Source organism: Apis cerana, linkage group LG16, assembly GCF_029169275.1.
Source record: "Apis cerana isolate GH-2021 linkage group LG16, AcerK_1.0, whole genome shotgun sequence".
In the NCBI taxonomy this organism is placed as follows: Eukaryota; Metazoa; Arthropoda; class Insecta; order Hymenoptera; family Apidae; genus Apis; species Apis cerana.
The window spans coordinates 6799376-6818727 of NC_083867.1; the positions used below are offsets into that span (position 1 = coordinate 6799376).

Sequence of the window (19352 nt, forward strand, 5' to 3'; positions counted from 1 at the left end):
CCGATTCTTCCCACTCTATCGAAGATACGAGAGATTCGAGGCGACTATTTTCACGCGTTTTCTCCCCAAATCCTTTATCGATAGAATTATGTATTTTAAACACGATGGTTTCCTCTTTGCGCAAATCCGTCCCTCCCTGCGAAAACATCGGAGAATAATCGCTTCTATCGCGTACGATATCGTCGAATATCTTTTCGATCTTTTCGTTCTTTCCAATTACTCGGACGATACGAAAGTATTGGCGAAGGCTAATACGAGCTAAGTGTAAGCTCTCGAATAAAAACGTAAGCGAAATCCTTATAAATCCTGTTGCGACCCGCGGTGCAAGAGGAAGAGACAAAAGAGAGAGAGAAAGGGAGCAAAAAGGGATTTCTGGCAGCGACCAAGACTACGCGCCGTCCTCTCTATACATCTCGGTTGGAACTATTCGCTCTATTTTGGACGCGTCTATCCGTTCAGACTTTACCTCGATTCACGAATGCCCGCGCAGAAAAGCGATAGCAACCGACGTACAGTTGCAAACATTTTTCTCGAGAACGAGAAATTAAACGTCGCTCCGTAAATTTTGTTTTGTCATGTTTACATAATACTCACGCGATACTCGAGTTACGCGAAAATTTGATAACGGTCCCTCTTACTATTTTATTTGAGAAATAAAGAAATCGGTATCAATGGGATCTAGAATTAGAGAGACAATTTTTAACCTCTCGCTAATTTTTTCGTTTCGCTTCGTAACGTATCGGAAAAGTTGTAAACTTTTCGAGAAACTTCATCGATGGCAGCCAAGAGAATAACGCTGAAATATACTACGGGTCTCTAACCCAACGCGGACATAATTCCTTCTATTTTTCTTTTCGATACTAAAATACATTTCTCTCGTAGCGAGAGAGAAAATTCTCCCATAAATTTCAACGTTTTTCCTTTAACTATCGCGAACGACGATATACCATCATCGCGAAACATACGTAATACATTTAATATTTCTTTTTCCTTGTATCTCGCACATACGAATAATAAAATTCGAAATTGCGTTCGAAATAAAAGGTGATATCGTGTAAATATCGATCGCTGATTCGATCAAAACTTATCCACGCAGCTGTACGAGAATTTTATCTCCGCTCTCGATTATCCGCCAAGGACGGTTTAAAAGTTTCGAAGTAGGCAAAGCGCTGGCATAAATAAAGTCTAATTAAAGCGGCAACTTTAGCTATAAAAAGTAAAAGCGCAACAAAATTGCGCCGATAATATCTACACGTTGGAGCACGATGAACCAACGACAGAAATATTTCCCCTTCGTCTCTCTTCTCGCGAAATTAAATTGTTTATCGGGGTTCCTTTCGTCGAACGTATCGAGGAATCGTTTCTGCGATTTTTTCTCGCGAAGAGTGACTTTTCCTACTAAGTCGAATACTTTCGACCACGCGTTAAAGCGCAAAGCGTAACTTTTCCATCCCGAGTTAAAGTTTCCCAAGATTGAACGTCGTTATCGATTTGTCCCGTTCAAATTGAGCGAAATACTTCGACACGGGTCTAAATTAAGTTTTATTACTTTGGAAAACTAACGGACGAATCGAAGGGACATATATATATATAGGAGAAAAATCATAGAACGAGTTCGATAATTTCAAGTTTACATTTTCCATCGTTAACAACTTTCGTACGGTTTGCCTCTGCTTTATAAAGTTTAAAATTAAAAATTGTACGAAACATCGCGTTGAAAGAGAGAAGAAACTTTTATATACATATAAGTTGGCGAGAGATATTTGGATAGATCGGAGAGCCATCCCAGGAGAGCTACCAACGACGCAATGTTCCTCTACACCGTGGGACACCGTGTATACGTGTGCGTTCCATTAATCAAAATTTCCTTTCTTTCTCGCTCTACGATATATATATACATATACACGTAGAGTTCGTAAACTTACGCTCTCCACCTCCCAACATGTGTACACGTGCGCGTACGGTTTTCGTTTCGAAATGTATGTCTGGTGTGCGGCAATATTTTTACGTATCTCTTCTCCCCTACCAATCGTTTTCCTCCGATTGTTTTCCTACAATCCGAGGAACAATGGAGGGAAGCAAAGGCGAAAAACGGAAGAAAGGGTTAATAATCGAATAACGGATTAGGGAGAAAAATGTAGGCGCGAAGAAGAGAATTACGTTTTTCGGCAATATCACGGTGGACGAGGGGGCGGAGGGAAGAATATTTCCGCGGAAAAAGCTGCCGAAAATTACACTTTTCCGGCTCCGCCTCGTTTTCTCGCCACTTAACCCAGTTTCCCGTGAGAGACACGCCTCGTTAGACGACCCTCTTTCACCGATCGCCGCCACCGCTTCCGAACCGAAGCAACGCGTAACGGGGTCGACGGAAGCAACCGATAACAACCTCCCCCCACGAGCTTGCGCTTTCCAGATAATCGGAAATCGAAAATTCTCTTTTCCTACGGCCTACGGTCAAGGGACCGGCCGCACTTTCTCCTTTCGTCGAACCAGCTCCAGCTGGGCCCCCCGAAACGCGCTCGGCCTTTCCATCATTTCTCGTGGACGGCGAACGAGGGGAAGAAAGCTAGGTAAATTTTCAAGCGACGCGGTTATGGGTCAAGCTTTTCGCGAGTACCTTTTCGGAACGTTGAAGTTCGCGTCGGGTTCGTGAGAAAACTTCTTCTCCCGCTTCTTCCTGAGGGAAAATTTTGAGTTTTTATCTGCCTCGATTACACGCCTCGTGTCCTTAGGCGCGGGTTGATAGAAACGCGAAAAGTAATTTTTAGCAAGAAAGGAGCGACATTTTTTTTTTTTTAAGGATGGCTAAAAATGGAAACGAAAAATTTCTCCTTCCAAAACTGGGACAACCCAAACTGGGAGAAGCGGTAAATTTTTAACTCGCGTAGATCCACGGAGAAAGTGGTGGTCGAGTAGTAGAATCCAAGATAAGAGTGTAAATATAAGATAAGGAACGAAGACGAAGAAACGGATGAGAATAATCGATCGTTCGCGATACCTTGCCTTGTTTTCTTCTATTAACGTTTTGCTTTTCTCCTGGGATACAAAAAAAATCGAATTGGAGCGAAGTTAAAAAAAATATCATCTTCCGAATATCGAGACAAGCGTATCGAAATTAGCTACGAAACGACGGAAACGTTTCGAACGAAACGACGAGAAGATGAAATTTTCACACGCGTGTTCCGGATATTTCATCCATATTCGAGTTTGGCAAGTTTCGTACGAATACGTGAGCCGGCATATATTCCCGTCCGAGTATAAATTTTAAAAAGCAGAAAAGGAACACGGTTCAGATGTTAATACATCGGCGTATTTTTCTTTGGCGCTTCTCGCGTGACCCAAAATCGACTCGATAATCCCCATTTCCCTCCGCACAATAGCGAAATAGAAAGAGCAGGAAAAGAGAGAGGGTAAAAGTAAAAATAATTGGAGGAAAGTTATGGGGAAGAAGGAAACGAAAGATCGAAGGGCAGATATCGGTGACTACAGTCGGGCGGCTGATCTTCGGACATCGATTCCCGCAGGCAGCGGAGAGGCCGCCGGCGCAGTTTAGCTCGTAAAATATTTCGGAAGCTTCCGATTGGAGGACGCTCCCTTTGTCCGCCTCCCTTTTCCTCCATTCTCCTCCCGTGTCTCTCGCGTAACGCGCTCCATCGTCTCCCGACCGTCTCCTCTCCTCCTCGCCCCGCGCGTGGTCCGTGTCGCGTAAGGGGGAACACACGAAACGAGGGTTCACGAGGAAGAAATGCGCGCCGCCGAGGACGACAAACTCTCGAGGTTGCGAGGGGTGCGAGAGCAAGAGGGCAGAGGAAGAAGAGAGGAACCGGTATCGCCGGTGAGAGTGGGGAAGGACGGTTGGAAGGAGGGTTCGAAGCGAGGAGAGGCTCTCTCGCGGCCTCTCCGCAGGCAGAGACGAAGAGGGAGACGGAGTCGGAAAGCGCGAATGCGAGGAGGGTGGTGGACGGAGAGAGGAGAGGAAATCTTGGGAAAATTTGAGCGCGAAGCAAAGGAAGGCATTAGGAGAATACGAAAGAAAGGGGGATACTCGAATCGATGGAGAGAAAAGGGAAGAGAATGGCGCGGCGGTGGTGCGTCCGCTATGGCGGCGAGGACGAAGCGGGGATGTCAATCGATAGCGGTTGCACGCGTCTGAAGCCACCCTTCGTCGCTGTTCCTGCTGCTACGAGGGAGAGGGGTTGCTACTCGCCGTTATTGTTAGAAACGGTTAATCCGCAAAGTTGCTGTTGCTCCTCTCTCTCTCTCTCTCTATGCCGCGCAGTTTAAAACTTTTCGAATTTAGATGCGCTCGCGCCCATGGGTGGACAGGGTGAGCCATGGTGCTTCCGAATACGAACAATCGAAACGTGATTGCGCCAGCTATAATTAGACGCGGGACGAACTTGTCCCGTGGGAGAAAAAAAGAAAGGCTGGGAACTTCCTCTTTCGATCTCGACCGGACGGATCCTATCGAATTCGACGATTATTTTCATCCTCGAGTCGAGAGATGCCGTAACGCTCTTCGCCTACTGAAATTAAAAGTCTTTAAATTCAAGGATTACGAGAACGCTCTTTGTCTCAAATCTACACTCTCCTCCGCTTCGTGATTTTAATTCGAGATTCTCCCTCTCTTTGCAACCTTTGTTTTCTCGTTAATAAAAAGACGTTTGCGGAAAAAGGTTGTTTTCCTGTTCTTTTTTTCTTTTTTCTTTTTTTTTTTTTTGAAGAGAAATTCGAAGTAAAACGATACCTTCGGCTTTATCGGTTCCTTTAATCCGATAAACTATTGGATAAATTCTACTCACGATTCACGAGCCAAGAATATACGTGTCGTGGCGAAACGACAACGTCCGCTCTACTGTCGCAAATTAAAAATAGTATTGCAGCGTCTGTAGTATTCTCGGATAACCGGTCGCGTCCGAGATTAAAAGAATATTTCACGGAATTTCAACGTTAGCAAAGTCCACGCGTAACTCGGTTCTACGTAACAATTATCGATCCAACTTTCCTATATATACAGACTATGCGCTATCGAGAATCTAGCATCGCTGCATCGTAGAATCGTTTCTCAGAATTTGTCTTTCGAACAGAAATTTCGATCGTTTATTTTCTTTCCGATATATTTAAAGTTTAACGAGGGAATATCATCCAATCGACTCCGCTACTCCTCGAGCAGATCGTACAGATCGATTTCGAGGACAATAGCGAGTGGAAAACGATTCGTTCGTGAATAAAACACGATTAATTTTACGTTATTTTTGTTTAAAACATTTTCGTATCGACGAATTGTTGCCGCAACGATGAATCGTAAACATCCAATTAGGTATCCAATTTTAAGCTCCGATTATTACGAAAATAACGTTCGATTTATCCAATTCCTCTAATAATAAATACACCGATTCGTAAACATATCCTTTCCGCGAGTGATATCGCGAGAAACGCAAAGTAGGCGCAAAATTTGTAGAAATATCGTAATTACGAATCTACCGTATCGATTTCACGGACTCGGACAGGCCCGTGTAACGTGGATCGAGTAATTTCACGCGCGCTTCGTTACATCCGTGCCTCGTCCGTTTTTCCATTCGATCCACGAGGGATAAAATCAAATTCAGGGACTCTTAACGACCCTTAACCTCGGTTTCCTAAGTACGCAAGAATACCACTTATCGGCGGCGAGAAAAAATAGAAAGAGAGAAAACAGGCGAGTAGTTGTATACACGATCTCCCCCCCTCCTCTTGCCTCTAATCGGTAAACTAGCACTTGTAGCAAAGCTCCTTCTAACGAGCACAGTGGTCCCTCTATAACGAATAGCCCGACGTCTCGCCGATGGCTGGTGCACCAGGATTCTTGTAATAAAATAAATGGAACTTCCGTCGGGCGCGATGGAACGGGCGGAGAAATGAAACGTGACCCTCGACGAAACGCAATAGGGATCGGGCTGTTTCTTTGTGTCGAGCGAGAAAAAAAAAACCTCGTCCGTTATCGCGCGCGATGAAAAAGAGCGATCAAATTTTACGATTTTCATCGGGGAACAACGTTACGCACGTTATTTCCTTCGTTTTCTTTCGCTTGGAAATACACACTCGTACAATCGAGATACAACTTTTTTCGTCTCGTTTCTTTTCCGTTTATATCGTGGCAAATTTCTCGGGTCGAAATATTCGGAAATTTCTTCTGAAACGGTCGATACGGGTTTCGTTCGATCCCTTTCGTTCGTGGCGTTTCGTCACGGCGTGTCGTGATCGAGAGAAAGATGACGTTCCCCTTCCCAACCGAAAACGCGAAAAAGACGGTTGGGCGTAACCCAGCCAGGGAACGCTGAGTCACGAGCGAGAGATTTATGGGATTTTACACGCTCCTAGGGAGGACGATCTCATCGAGTCGTTTCATCGACTCTTTTGCCAGTTTCCTGCGCCACTTTTCCTTCCAACTGATCGCCCCGAGCGCCATCAATTTTATTAAACTTAATCGGTAATTAATCAAAGATCGGTTCCACCGTGATCCCCATTTTTTCACGCCCTTTTTGTTCAGACCCGACTACGCGCCGTATATAAAAAGATTCTTGAATCTTAAGATAAGATCGATCGATGGGACAGAGGGGAGAAAGAAGCAAGGGGAATAGGAAATTTCTTCAAGATCGATCGGAGTTTGCTTACGCGCAATCGTAGGAAATAGTTGGTACAGTAACTATTCAGGCATTACCAGCGTTCCAACGTCGTCTTAATTCCAACGATGCATCGATGGAACTCGCCCAGCCCAATCTTATCGAAACCACGGCGACCATTGGGGATCTAATCGATTAATTAGCATCCATAATTGACCCGAATCTAGCCCTCCTCTACCTTATACATATATATATACATACATACATACATATATATAAACGTAGCGGCAAGTCGTTTGTTTAGAACGTGACGGCAATTTATGCACTCCGGGGATTTGGCGGAGAGCGGTACTCCCGCGGAAATTTCTCCACCATCATCGCATCGGGGCTATAAAACTGTTCTGATCCACTTTGCCCCTCATCCTCCGCGAATATCGCCCGGGAATAAGAATCTCACGCCTAAGTGGATCGGGGTAACGCGCTTATTCGTATTCGCGGAAGGGAAATTTGTACCTGGCCCCATAAATGAAATTCCGCCGCATTAATCGAACGATCCGCAAGTGTTTCTTGATCGAGAACTCGTATCGCGATCCGGCAATTTTCGCCATCCCGTCAGAAAGGAAATTAGGATCCCGCTTTTCAACTTTGGCCTTCGCTCGGAGAGCAGGGATCAAAGGAGAAGCTCGTGTCGTCCGCGGGTTTCGTCGCGTTGCTTTTGATGCATTCGTCGTTGATCGCGTCCCGTTATTTCTCTCGTTATTCGACCCTTTGATCAAGGGTCAGCCTCTTGGAGCTCCAACTATTTTCCACGGTGGATGGATAGATATCGTTCATCGAGGCGGTCGATCGAGGAAAGAGAGAGAGTTGGTTCGACGCACGGTTCTTTTTTTTTCTATTTTATTTTATTTTTCCCTCGACGCTCGGGATGGAAAAGGTTAACGCACAGTCGCGTCATCGTTATTAGTTAAGCTCGATCGTATTTAACGATGCGCGAGCTGCTCTTCGTATATCGCGTTCAAAATGCAAATTAACGTTGAAATTGAGTTTCGCGCGCAAAAAAACTCTGATTATTGAGTTAATTAAACGCTCTATTACGCCTGAACGTGGCTCGCTGTTTAACGTGCTAACGAATTAAATGACCGAGCGCTCGCCCGTTGAATTGGCAAGAATTTATTTTCAACGTTGCCTCAACTTCGCTGGATATATATTCTCTAAGAATCGTTTCTCGCTGCCGAAAATCACGCGCAAATCGTGATTCTACGCACGGAACGCGTAACCGGATTAGAAGATGAAAGGGTATCGCGACGATGTCCCTCTCCCCAGGAGGGAGGGGCAAGCGTCGCGAGAAGGTTGTCGCAGAAACATCGTTCCCAGTTGGAAAGAGAGATGGTCGATACGCCGGTTTATAGTGGCTAGTTCCGCGAACCCTTGGCGGAAGGGTGAAAATAAAAAAAGGGTTAATTGCCCCGGGGACGAGAGGACGGTGTTTGGACGCGTGGCGGGAGCACGTAGGCGCGCACGACGGGGCGAACAAAAGGGCAGGATCTCCTCCTCGCGACGGCGAGCCCTCTTCACCTTGGGCGAAGGACTCGAGCAAGCGAGGCAGCTTTCAACGACTCGACCCTTCGCGCTCCATCCGCGCCATATGGCGTGACCAACTTTTATAATAGACGCGCACAGTGGACGCGTAAAATTGTTCGCAGCGTGAAGCTGAGAGCGTGGGGTGGGCCTTTTCCCGACATCGGCATCGACCTACCGCGATTCTCTTTCGAAATTCGGTTGGAAAGTAGTTTCACGCATCCGCTCTTATTAACCTTTGCGACGACGCGTTGTTCGCAGTCGTGGGCGTAGGCACTTCGTTCGACCTATCAAACTTGGAATCATCGCGAAAAGCAAGTATCCCATTCCCTGCAGAAACGTTCGTTCAAGTTCATTTAAGAACACGCTCGTCCCGTATACTGCGAAACCCTATTTTAACGCGTACGAGAAAATCTACCCGTTTGATTCGGCTCGCGTAATTGACAATCGCCGAGTCCAGTCGTATTTCCCATCGAGACCGAACGTTGAATATAAACGTTCACGCGTTATTATGAAAGCGTTCTTCTCCTTTCATCGAGACGCGTGAATGCACACCGGTCGTTCCAGCCGAACGGGAAAAGCGAGGCTGAATGAGTTGTTTAGAGTTATTCAGACTATTCATCCTATACTTTAGTCGAGAAATTTATTTATACGCCGGGGTCACTTCCACGCTCGTAAAATAGATGAAGCTTATTTGTACGAAGACACGATCCAGCCTCGCGATACCGCGCGATAACGCCTGTTACGGCGTTGATTAATAGCAAGGATGGTGTCTTCGTCGGGGGAGACGAACGTTAACACCCGATAAAACTACACATCGAAAGAAAAAAAAATAATAATTCCGTTTCACGAATCAGCCGCATCGATTCGATCCCCTGGAAAAGGGATTCCACTATTGGCAGATACGCGCACAGCTGCCGGAACTGAATTCGGGATTGAATCATCCGCGCCGCACGGAATAATCCCGAGCTATTCCCTATTTACAAAATTGCAGCGACCGAGTGTCTTTGTCCGCGCCTCCACCCCTCCGTGACGACACCCCTGCCCATTGTTGCGGATCGCACGCACCGCCGATCCCCCGATATTCCCCACGAGGATATATCCACCCTTCGACGAGTTATTGGCTCGCGTGCGGACGCGTACCCTAATTAGCTGGAATGCCTTCCCTCCCCTCGAGCGAGCCCCCGTTCCATCGCCTCGATTCAAGGTCATCGAGGAGTCACCCGAGACGACGTTTGGCCGGATAAACGGGAGTCCAACGAGATTATGGGTCGAAGGTCTGGTTGGGAAACCACGGCTCTTTTTACCGAGCTTCCGAGTATTCGAGAGGGGAAAGACGGTTTGGAAGGAAAAAAAATAAGGTCGCGGCGAAAGTTGAACGGTAGGACAGGAAGCGTTTCGTTTTTTCCTTACGTTGAAACCCTGCGCTTCGATTGATCCGTGTTACGTAACTCGTCGTAGTCATCGTCGTTCGGCTACTCTGCTCTCTTCTCATCGACCGATTATTATTTAGATCCGAGGAAACGACGATATTTACTTGTTGAAAATGGAACAAGGAGAGCAATCGAGGAGATCGTCCCGTCTATTTCCGATCGAGTAAAAACCTAACGATCCGAAACTTGCGGCTTCTTTGTGCCGCAAGATTTTATACTCGACTCTCCGCTCGGGAAAAACCTATCGAGGAAGCTATCCAACGATTGTACAAAAAGGAATTGGTTTTTGAGACGAACGATAATGAGAGTACTTTTCAGCGATAATCGGATTGTTATCTTCGGCCTGTATCCAACTCTACTACTATTTTTAATTAACAAAACGATCTATCTTTACGTATTCCAAACTCGTGTGTCCATCTTCCTTTTTCCTTTAAACGGATTGACGAAGAAAACGTTGCCAACTTCGTTACGCATCGTTAAACGTAGGTACTCTCGTTTGACGAAACGTTCGATGAACTTTAAAACGCGCTATTCCCTCCTTCTCGCTTGATCTCGCTCTTGCAAATTGAGGAATTCCTTTGGCCTGGAATCGATCCATTTGGATCGAAAGCAAAAGAGGATTATCGTGAAACCGGCGGTGGAAAAAATCAGAGCCACGAAAATCGAACGCGATCGATGTTGTTCGTTGAATTATTCCCCCTCTCCCTGGCTATTTCTCGTTTTCGGTGAACCACCAGTAATGATGTACCAACAATGGCCGTTACGTGAGCTGCAGTCGTAAAGCGATTCGAATAGATAGTCTTTCTCTCCTCGTGGACGATGATAAATCTCGCGATCTTCGCAAGCTACGTCTATTTTACGTGTTCGATCGTGTTCACGAGTAAAGGCAAGTAAACCGTGCTTAATTTAACGGTAATCAACGCGGTTAAAGCTGTTCCAACTTTACTGTCTCGCTTCTTTTCAGAAACGTGTTTGTCGCAGTTCCAAGTTTGTTCCAAGAGAGCAGCTTTGTTTCCAATTTTCGGATAACCCGTTCAATTTGATAGAATTATACGTTGGATTCGCGAATCCAATTGCTCATTTATCTATTTTTAAGAGCGCGAATCGCTATTATCCATCGTTTAAAGAATATCGACCGATGAATGACGGAGCTCGATGCAAAATTCAGGTCGATATGGATGAGCAGGTTGTCCTTTTTCCTTTTTTTTTTTTCCTCCTCTCCATTCAAAGGCAGTGTTTTGTAACTCCACGATTCAAGTTGTATTTACGGAGGCGTAACACGGTGCAATTAAGGAAGAACGGTTAATGCATGTAAACAAAGTCAATTTACAGCCTTTTAATCCGCGTTCAGCGGCAAATGATATTATTCGATCACGCTCGTTTAGATTAGATCGGCTTCGTCGCATTTGCGTCCAACCTAGAGAAAGAAATTGAACTTGACGAAGGAACAAAAACAGATTATAATATTTTTCAAGCGAATTAGATAAAATTACGATAACGAAAGAAATCATCATTCCGATCGAAACGCAAAGTTTCAGATCGACGCAATCCGCTTGCACGCAAAAACGCATCGATCATAAGTTGACAACCTTTTCTTCCTTCCTACGATATATCAATGATAATAGATCGGGAAAAGAGCGATTCTTCATAAATCTTTAGTGTGACGCGTATCGATCAATCGGAAGGGGAAAAAATTAGGTTAAGAAGGGCGAACGAAAAAACTTTCTTTTCGACAAATGCTCTTAATTTTATCCCATCGAATGGAATCGTTGCGAATTTGGACGAGTCGCGCATTCCCAAAACGAATAATCTGAAAAAGTTAGGGGACTCGGTTCCGATTCGAAAGAGATTCGTCGTGTCTTTTCTACCAATATTTTCGCGCGGGTAACACACGAATCGAGGAAAGTTTCGAAAGGGGCTCGTTTAAACCCAGCTATAATTCATAACGAAAAAGCTCGAAACGATTGTTTCTTCCTCTCCATCGAATGTCTTCGTTAAATTATTAATTATTTTCTAGAGTGAGACGAGTTTCCGTTCGGCTCTAATTATTTCCGAATAAACAAGGAAATATTTCAACGAGGGGGGCAAAACGGGGGGAGAGGGGGATTTCATAAATTCGCTGGTTGAACAATAGCTACGGTGCACGCAACTAACGCTCGCCATAATTCGCCGAGCTTTCGAGCTTTCGTGGCTCGAAAATCTTTTTTTTCTTTTCCTTTTTTTCGTTTCCGCTACGCAAAAGGTAAAGAATTGCACAAACAAATCAAGATCGCTTGGAAATGTTCCGTGACGAATGATGTAAATCGTACAATTTCTAGAGGAGCACGATTTTCCTCGTGATGGAATCACAAAATGCGAATTAATCGTTACGAGAATGATTACGATCAATGGGATGTAATAGCAATTCCAGTATTTCGAATTAAATCTATTAATTTAATTTCGACGAGAAATAAAATATTATCGAAAGAATAATGTAAAATAAAATAATTGTCAGTCTGTTTTCATCAAAATGGCACGGTATACGTTTTAAACGAGCGTTTACGTAACGTTGTAAATCTTGAAATAAAAAAATCCATTCGCGATTATACGATCGTTTAAACGGAGCAATAACAATCGTCGTATTTTTTTCGTATAAAAAGAACAAACGCGAGATAGAATCGGTCGAATCTATCAATTTTTAAGGAAAAATCGAGAGAGAGAAAGAGAGAGAAATAACGTTTCGTTAATGGAAAGGGTATCTCACGCGAGTAAGCACGGTTTCAACCGCGTGGAAATCCCTGTTTAATGCGCTCGGCAAAAGTTTTTCAATGCGAAATTTCATTTCGTTTGTATCTACGACCGCGTATCGCGTGCCGTGACTCGCCAGACTATCCTGCTTTTTTCCAGAATAACACGAATTCTCGTGCATACGAGAAGGTTTCGTGCACGCGGACGAGACCCGAGAAGAGCGGACAAGGCACGGTTTAATTATAAGAGAAATATCTCGCATTAATGCGAACCGTTACAGGTGATAAGCAAGTGATAACCTGGCCAATTTCACCAACCGACGAAAGTCCGTGTTTCGCGATTCTCTTGATTTTCGTCCGATAACTAGACGTTACATCGCGAATAAAAACGTTGTTGGAATTTATTTTCAACCATCAAGCGAAGTAACGTTTCGTGGAAATATAATCGAAGAACGTTCTGTTTTTTCGGATTTACATTTTCGATCGTGTTACTTTCCGAGAAATAGAGAAATTATTTCGATAAAAAATAGCTCGAAAAAATTCGTATCAAACGCCATGATACGTTTATCGACGTTATTAAACCAGCAAGAAAAATATTTTGCATTTATCCGTACGCAACAGACTGGAACATTACGTATCAAATACAATAACCCGCATGAATTGCAAATGTTCAACTACAGATTTATACATCGTAGATATATTATCCAGCTTCATTATCATTTTTATTCGTAACGTGGCGAAATAGAGTATTTTATGCGCGAGATCTGCAATTTAAAACCCCCTAACTACCCATAATTTGTAGATTTCCTTTTCCATCTACCACGTTACATACACCATTTTCCGTCGAAGATGATACGAGCCACTTGCTTCTACAAATAAACTGAGAGAAACGAATGGAAGAAACGCGATACCGAAGTAGGAAGCAAATGAATGATGATTCATATATATATATATATATATGCAGAAATGACAATGAACCGTAATTAGAGAAGTGGAGATGCGAGATCGAGAAGATGGAGGAACGCCCATTCCCGGTAACGGTGGGACGAAGTTGGCGCGATGATTCCGACGCGTCACAATGATATCGGACTGCTCGATGCAGGAGGAAGCAGACGCGATGTCTGTGAAAGGATGGCTCGTTTACGAGGCGACAAGACAGATAGGGCGGTACGTTAAGGGGAGAAACGCTAGTCGAGTCGAATGTAAATTTCGTTCCTGATTGTGGCGCAATGCATACGTGGACAAGGAAGATAAGCAGAGTCGGTGACGACAAATGCCAGAGAGAGAATAAATCTTTTACAAAATCATGGTGAAACCATCGCGCTACAACCATCGTGGCTCGGTGCTCCATGGTTGCGCAGACAAGCTGCGCCATGCTGCTCACCCTTATCCTAAGAACTTGAACTTTCTTCGAGAGAGAGAGAAAGAGAGAGAGAGAGAAGGGTAAGAAAGTAAATTTTATCCCCGTATTTCGAAGGATTCTCCTCCTTCGTAGGATGAAACGCTGCGAAATGGCGATGAAACCGCCACCTTTCGCGTTCGATTCCATTCTTTTTCCGTTTCTCACCGCTCGTATAACCGAAATCCTTCCGATCTTGTACGTCGAATATTTTTACCTCGATGGAGGAAAAGAATCGAATTGGATTTTATAGCGTAGCATTTCGCCAAGTAGATCCAACTAATCCAATAGTGGGATTCTCAGGTTCGATGCACTCGCTCGGAGGAAATTAGTAATCGATGACGTTACCTTTCCGTTCGTATCTTTCGAAACTCGGAATTAGACTCGCGAAACGTTTCAAAAACGTACGATGTATTTTCATCACCTTTCTCCATTTGCAATCAATGCGTGTGGTAAAAAAAGTACACGTACCGTTTAAAAATTCACTTTCTTCGCAAAAAAAAAAAAAAGAACATTCAAAGATATCCCGATACAGGGAACAAATTTACTTCACACATCACAAACGCAACGAAAAACTTGGCTTTATTTCGCACAAATCGATCGAATTGTTCGAAGGATGCACACACGAGGCAAAAGCACGATACGATCAACTGATTTTCCACTCGAGTTAAACTACATCGTTCGCAGGCAACGAGAGCGTCGATTGAGCGATACCTCGAAGGGCATCATCGTTCGTGCAACTCGTCAAACTGTTTCGAATCAACCACGACTCGAGCACGGCCACCGGATACAATTTTTACCGTCGATTCGGAGCGGACGAATGAACTTGGACGCGTCTTAGAAAGCTAACCGCACGCAAATGTTAAAGACTGTTTAACCGGAGGGCGGGTGAACAGCGAAAGGGAAGAGAGAAAAAAGGGAGAAAGAGAGAGAGAGAGATAGGAGGGCTATTCGGGGTAGGCGAGTATTCCACGCGGCTGTTGGCGCGTGCGCGCGCATTCACACACACACACACGTCGTCGCACGTCGAAAGTGTGCGCTACGCCAGTGTCAAATAGAGAATAATCCATTTCCACGAGACACAGTCTCGAGACTGAGAGAGACGTCACGCGCAATTTTAATAATTTTTTATATTCAATTTCCTCGAGATTCCGCGGATTTTTATAGCCGTTCGATTTAGAATTCCAGCAATGCCAGTTTTAATGCTCGCGTTGATAAAATATCTTCGTAATTTTAGAGTTGGTTGGAAACGAATGGAAAACGTAATTCGTTTTTTTAAATTTATTTCCTCCAACTTGGAAAAATCGAGATAGAAACGAAAACTGTAACGGGTTTCCATCCATTCGTCAAAATTTGAACGGATGGAAGCCGAAACCACGACTTACTAACCGTTTAGAAAACCTTCCATGGACGTTATACTACTTCCGTCGTATTTCGGGACTGGCGGGCTTCCATGGATCGCCGCACGTTGCACGCCTTGGTCATTGGCCGTATTTTGCCATCTGCTACCGTGAAGCGTGGCCGCGTGTTTTGTTTTATTCGAACGATACTAGAGAAACTCGCGGATACTTTACATTTTTAAACAACAAACTTTAAATTTCGATGGAAATTACATTTGATGATTGGAAAAATCGTATCCATCTACACAAAATTTGCAATTAATTTAAAAATCGATATTCGATGTTCACGGAATAATTGTCGTTGACGAAAGAATATCGTAACAGTGGTAATTCGACGAAAAGCTTTTCCATCCTTGGAAAAAATCCTATTTCCTACTCTTAACGTAAATTAACGTTCCGATTCATTTGGAGGAATAAACACGAGATTACGTAAGAGGAAGTAATTCGCAGCTCGACACCGATAGAATCACAGACACGTGACAACTCGATAATTCATGACCACTCGCAACTCGTTCGATATCATCTCGCGTTTTTCATCCCTCCTTTTCATTAGTTGAGACGAACGCGATACAATTTTTCCTAATAGCACGTCCATAAAAAGGAACTCTCGCCGTTATATTTCTCGGTTGGACACGCCTACGACCTGGCCCTGTTTCGATCAAAGATACTTCGATCGCTCGTGAAATTCCCCTTTTCCCAAATTGTCCGCGTTCTCTGCGCGACTCGAATCCTCGCTAATTAACTTGCTTTAACGCCGATGACCTTTCGTTTCGAAAATCGACGAGAGAAACGTGGAGAGAAGGCGGGGAAGAAAGACGAGATGAACGAGACGGGATCATCGAGAACGAGTGAAATTTCGATCCAAGTGGATGTCACCGAAATAGAAACGAGAATTCGATACCCCGAGCGTTCAACGAACCGGATTGAAATAACCGATTCGAAGAGACGAGAATCGGTGAAAAATTAAGTACGTCCCGGTTACGATGGATCGATAAGTCGAATTTCGGGGATTTCTTCTATTACATAATTGAGGAGATCGTAGCGCGAGAGGAACGGATGGACGGAACGAGTGATTCGGTACGCAGCGTGATTGAACGAGCAAACTCATCGAAACGATCACCGCTAATCATTTAATTCCGTTTGGAGCGGGAAGACGAACGAGCAGCAGCGTGGTACAAGCGAACCGCGTTCTCTTCGTATCGATCCGGTTCTTCCGCTTCGACCAAATTCGCGTAAACGCGCGAATCGTTGGACGGAACGGCGTGGAAAAGAGATGGGACGGAGAAAGAGAAGTGGGAAAAAATATAGAAAGAGAGAAAGCGAGAGTGGGAGAAAGGGAGAGGAGAGAGGGAGAGAGAGGGAGAGAGAGAAGGAGAGCGCGATCTCCCGTTCCGACTTCACGTGGCTTCTATTGATTTACTACTACGAGGCGCTGCTTTTGCGAAAGAACCGCAAAGTCTCGTAGAGTGAAAAGTTCGCCGGCGATCGATCCGCGCTGTCACTCGGAATCGTCTCCTCGTATCCCCGTTGTCTCGCGTATAATCATGCTAGCACCGCAACAGTCTGCTCCAACGGTTCACTGACACGATGCGCTATACCGACACTGCTTTAGACTGGCTTCAGGGAATCGACACCGGCTGTTTCCGCAACGAAACAACGTCGTCCGTCTACCTCGTCGTCGTCGCGTTTCACCGTTCAATTTATATATAATTCTTCGATCCATTTATCCATTCATTCACGAAAAAGGAGAGTGGATAAAATCACGAACGATGTTTCGACAGAGGTTACGACATCTCTCTCTTTTCTCTCTCTGTCTCTCTCTCTCTCTCTTTCTCTCTCTTTCTCGAAGCAAAAATTTCTCGAACGTCTATTTCGTTCGAAATTTAAAAAATATATATATATGTGTGTGTGTGTGTGTGTGAGAGGGTAGACATTGGGTCAAAGTGTGTCACAAGATCGCGTAAGAGTTCACCTGCCGTCAGAGGGTGACAAACACCAAGGACAAGCGAGCGAGAAAGACTAAACGTGCAGGTACTTGTGCGTGTGCGTGTGTATGTGTGTATGAGAAAAAGAAAAAGGGAGGGGAAAAGAGATAGTAGGCGAAGGGGTGGAAAAACGAGCAGGTCGCAGGCCGCAGGGCGTACGGGCTACATCCGTACCTCCTTACTTCGGCAAAATCAATAACCTGTTTGGGGGTGTAGGAGAGAACCTAAGGAGAGAGGCCATAGCACGGCACCGCCGCACTAGGTAGCACTATGAGAGAGCCAGGTGTATCGTAAAATACGTACGCGAATGTCCAGGTGCGAATGTCGAAGGCGTCACTTGCCCCGGAAACGCTCGTGATCGTGTCGCGTACGTAACCGGCACCACCCCCGAATGTCCTGGCACCTGGAAACGTTCGTTGAATATCACTGCCCAAACTCCTTCGACTCCCCCGATCGGTACGATCCAACGGAAAACGAAACACGTATATATATATATATGTACATATACTTATGTACACATATATATATATACCGACACGACCGGCGTTCACAAATGTCTACCTCGCGAAAAAATATATCTCGCAGGTTCGATAACTCTGTAACGTTTAGCCGTTGACACCAGGCAGCTCACCCTCACACGCACCGGTCTACGATATCGAGGTTGGAATCCTTGGAAATCTTTTCTCCGGTAACTCAGAATCCTGCTACGTTCGCACTGTCAGCAGAGGTCTCCCCCTTCCAAACCCTTGCGCCTCCTGTTATCATTGCCCACCACCTCGCGGATGGAGAAGGAACGTCGCGCGATCCGAATCGCGCGCTCTTCTCCTAGGGAAAACGGAGAATTCACCAGCTCGACGACGCGGAACGCGGCGAAGTCGGGACGGATCGCGTCCACCGTGGGTGGACACGGGTTAAAACTCGGACGACTTTTCCTCTCGGATCCGACCACTGTTATCCCTCCCTTTCGACGGAGAGACGAGTCACCAAGAGACGGAAGAAACACGGACGCGGCACGCGCGCTTCGAGCTGTCGCGGCTGTGGGGCGCGGACCACTACCTCGACGAGCCTCCCGGATCGTTGGATAAAACTCGGTGGGGCCGTTCCGGTCGGCGTGCGAACTCCCCACTCTCTCTCTCTTTGCCCCTACCACGCGCGCCACCGTCCCTTCTACTTCTCTCTCGCTTCTCTTTCCTCTCTTACTTTCCAACGACCACCCCCACCTGCGCTTTCCCGACCATCTCCTCGTCGCGACGCCGTCACCCCTCGACCCTGCAGGGTGCGCCCGCGCACCACCAGCACCACCACCCATGCACTTGGCCTGTGTGCCGTTACCACCGTTGACCGACCGTCATTCGTGCCAACGTGTGCGATCGGGGATGGAGATTAGACGATGCTGCGTCACCGAGCGAACGTCCGTTTAGGAGGAAGGAAGCGTCGCCTCGCTTGACCCTGGCCCGACGACCCACCGCAATTATCGAAATATTTACGCGCGTCCACCGTTGCCGATCGATCCATCCGAATCTCGATCGAATGCCTCCGATTCGCCAACATTCGCGTTTATGATTCGTGAAGTATTCGTTCGATGTGATAAGATTGCCGAGGGGATGGAGATTGATGATGCTGCGACGCGATCTTTCTCGTTGCTTCGTCCTTCCAACCCCGCTATCGTTTAAAAAATTCCCGTTTCGGTTTATAGGCGGATAAATTTCGTCTTACGCTTTTTAGGATCGTTACGATCTTTGTGAGTATTAAGATTAATAGTTGAAAAATATCCAATGTTGTTAGAACGTATATTTTATTCGGTAATCGTACATACGTGGAAAGGAAAATTGTAGGATAAAATATATCTAAATATTCTTTCGCTGGTTGTACAACTGGTTCTTCAAATAAATTCAAATAGAGAATATTTGGTAAAATTCGTAATAAAATGTAATTAGTTTCTTTAAAAATTTATATATTTATATCTATAACAAATTGAATTCATAATTTAAAAATAATTCATATCTGAAAGAATACATTAACGCGTGACAAAAATTAAATTATTAAAAATTAATAATCAAAATTATTTATAATCTTTACCTTGGTTTCAGCTACGTTTTACGAGCGATTTTAGGCAAAATATAACAAATTTCAAAAACCCGTTAATTCATCAACGCAACACTAATTGAAAAAGAAGATAAAACAATCGCGATATTGAAAGTAATATTAGAAACGCCATGGAATAAATTC

The 19352-nt window shown here is 44.9% G+C and overlaps 1 protein-coding gene across 6 annotated transcripts in view; it reads right to left on the minus strand.

Annotated features, from left to right (window-relative positions):
* The window catches only part of LOC107999759 (neural-cadherin), a 168289-nt gene extending 150099 nt beyond the window's left edge, over nucleotides 1-18190 (minus strand). For all 6 annotated transcript variants that reach the window (XM_062086792.1, XM_062086791.1, XM_062086795.1 and 3 more), the window contains exons 1-2: nucleotides 17767-18190; nucleotides 17427-17526 (exon numbers count right to left, since the gene is read on the minus strand). The gene's annotated coding sequence lies outside the window, so the exon portion shown is untranslated. The remainder of the gene's footprint in view (nucleotides 1-17426; nucleotides 17527-17766) is intronic.
* Nucleotides 18191-19352: the final 1162 nt, after the last annotated feature.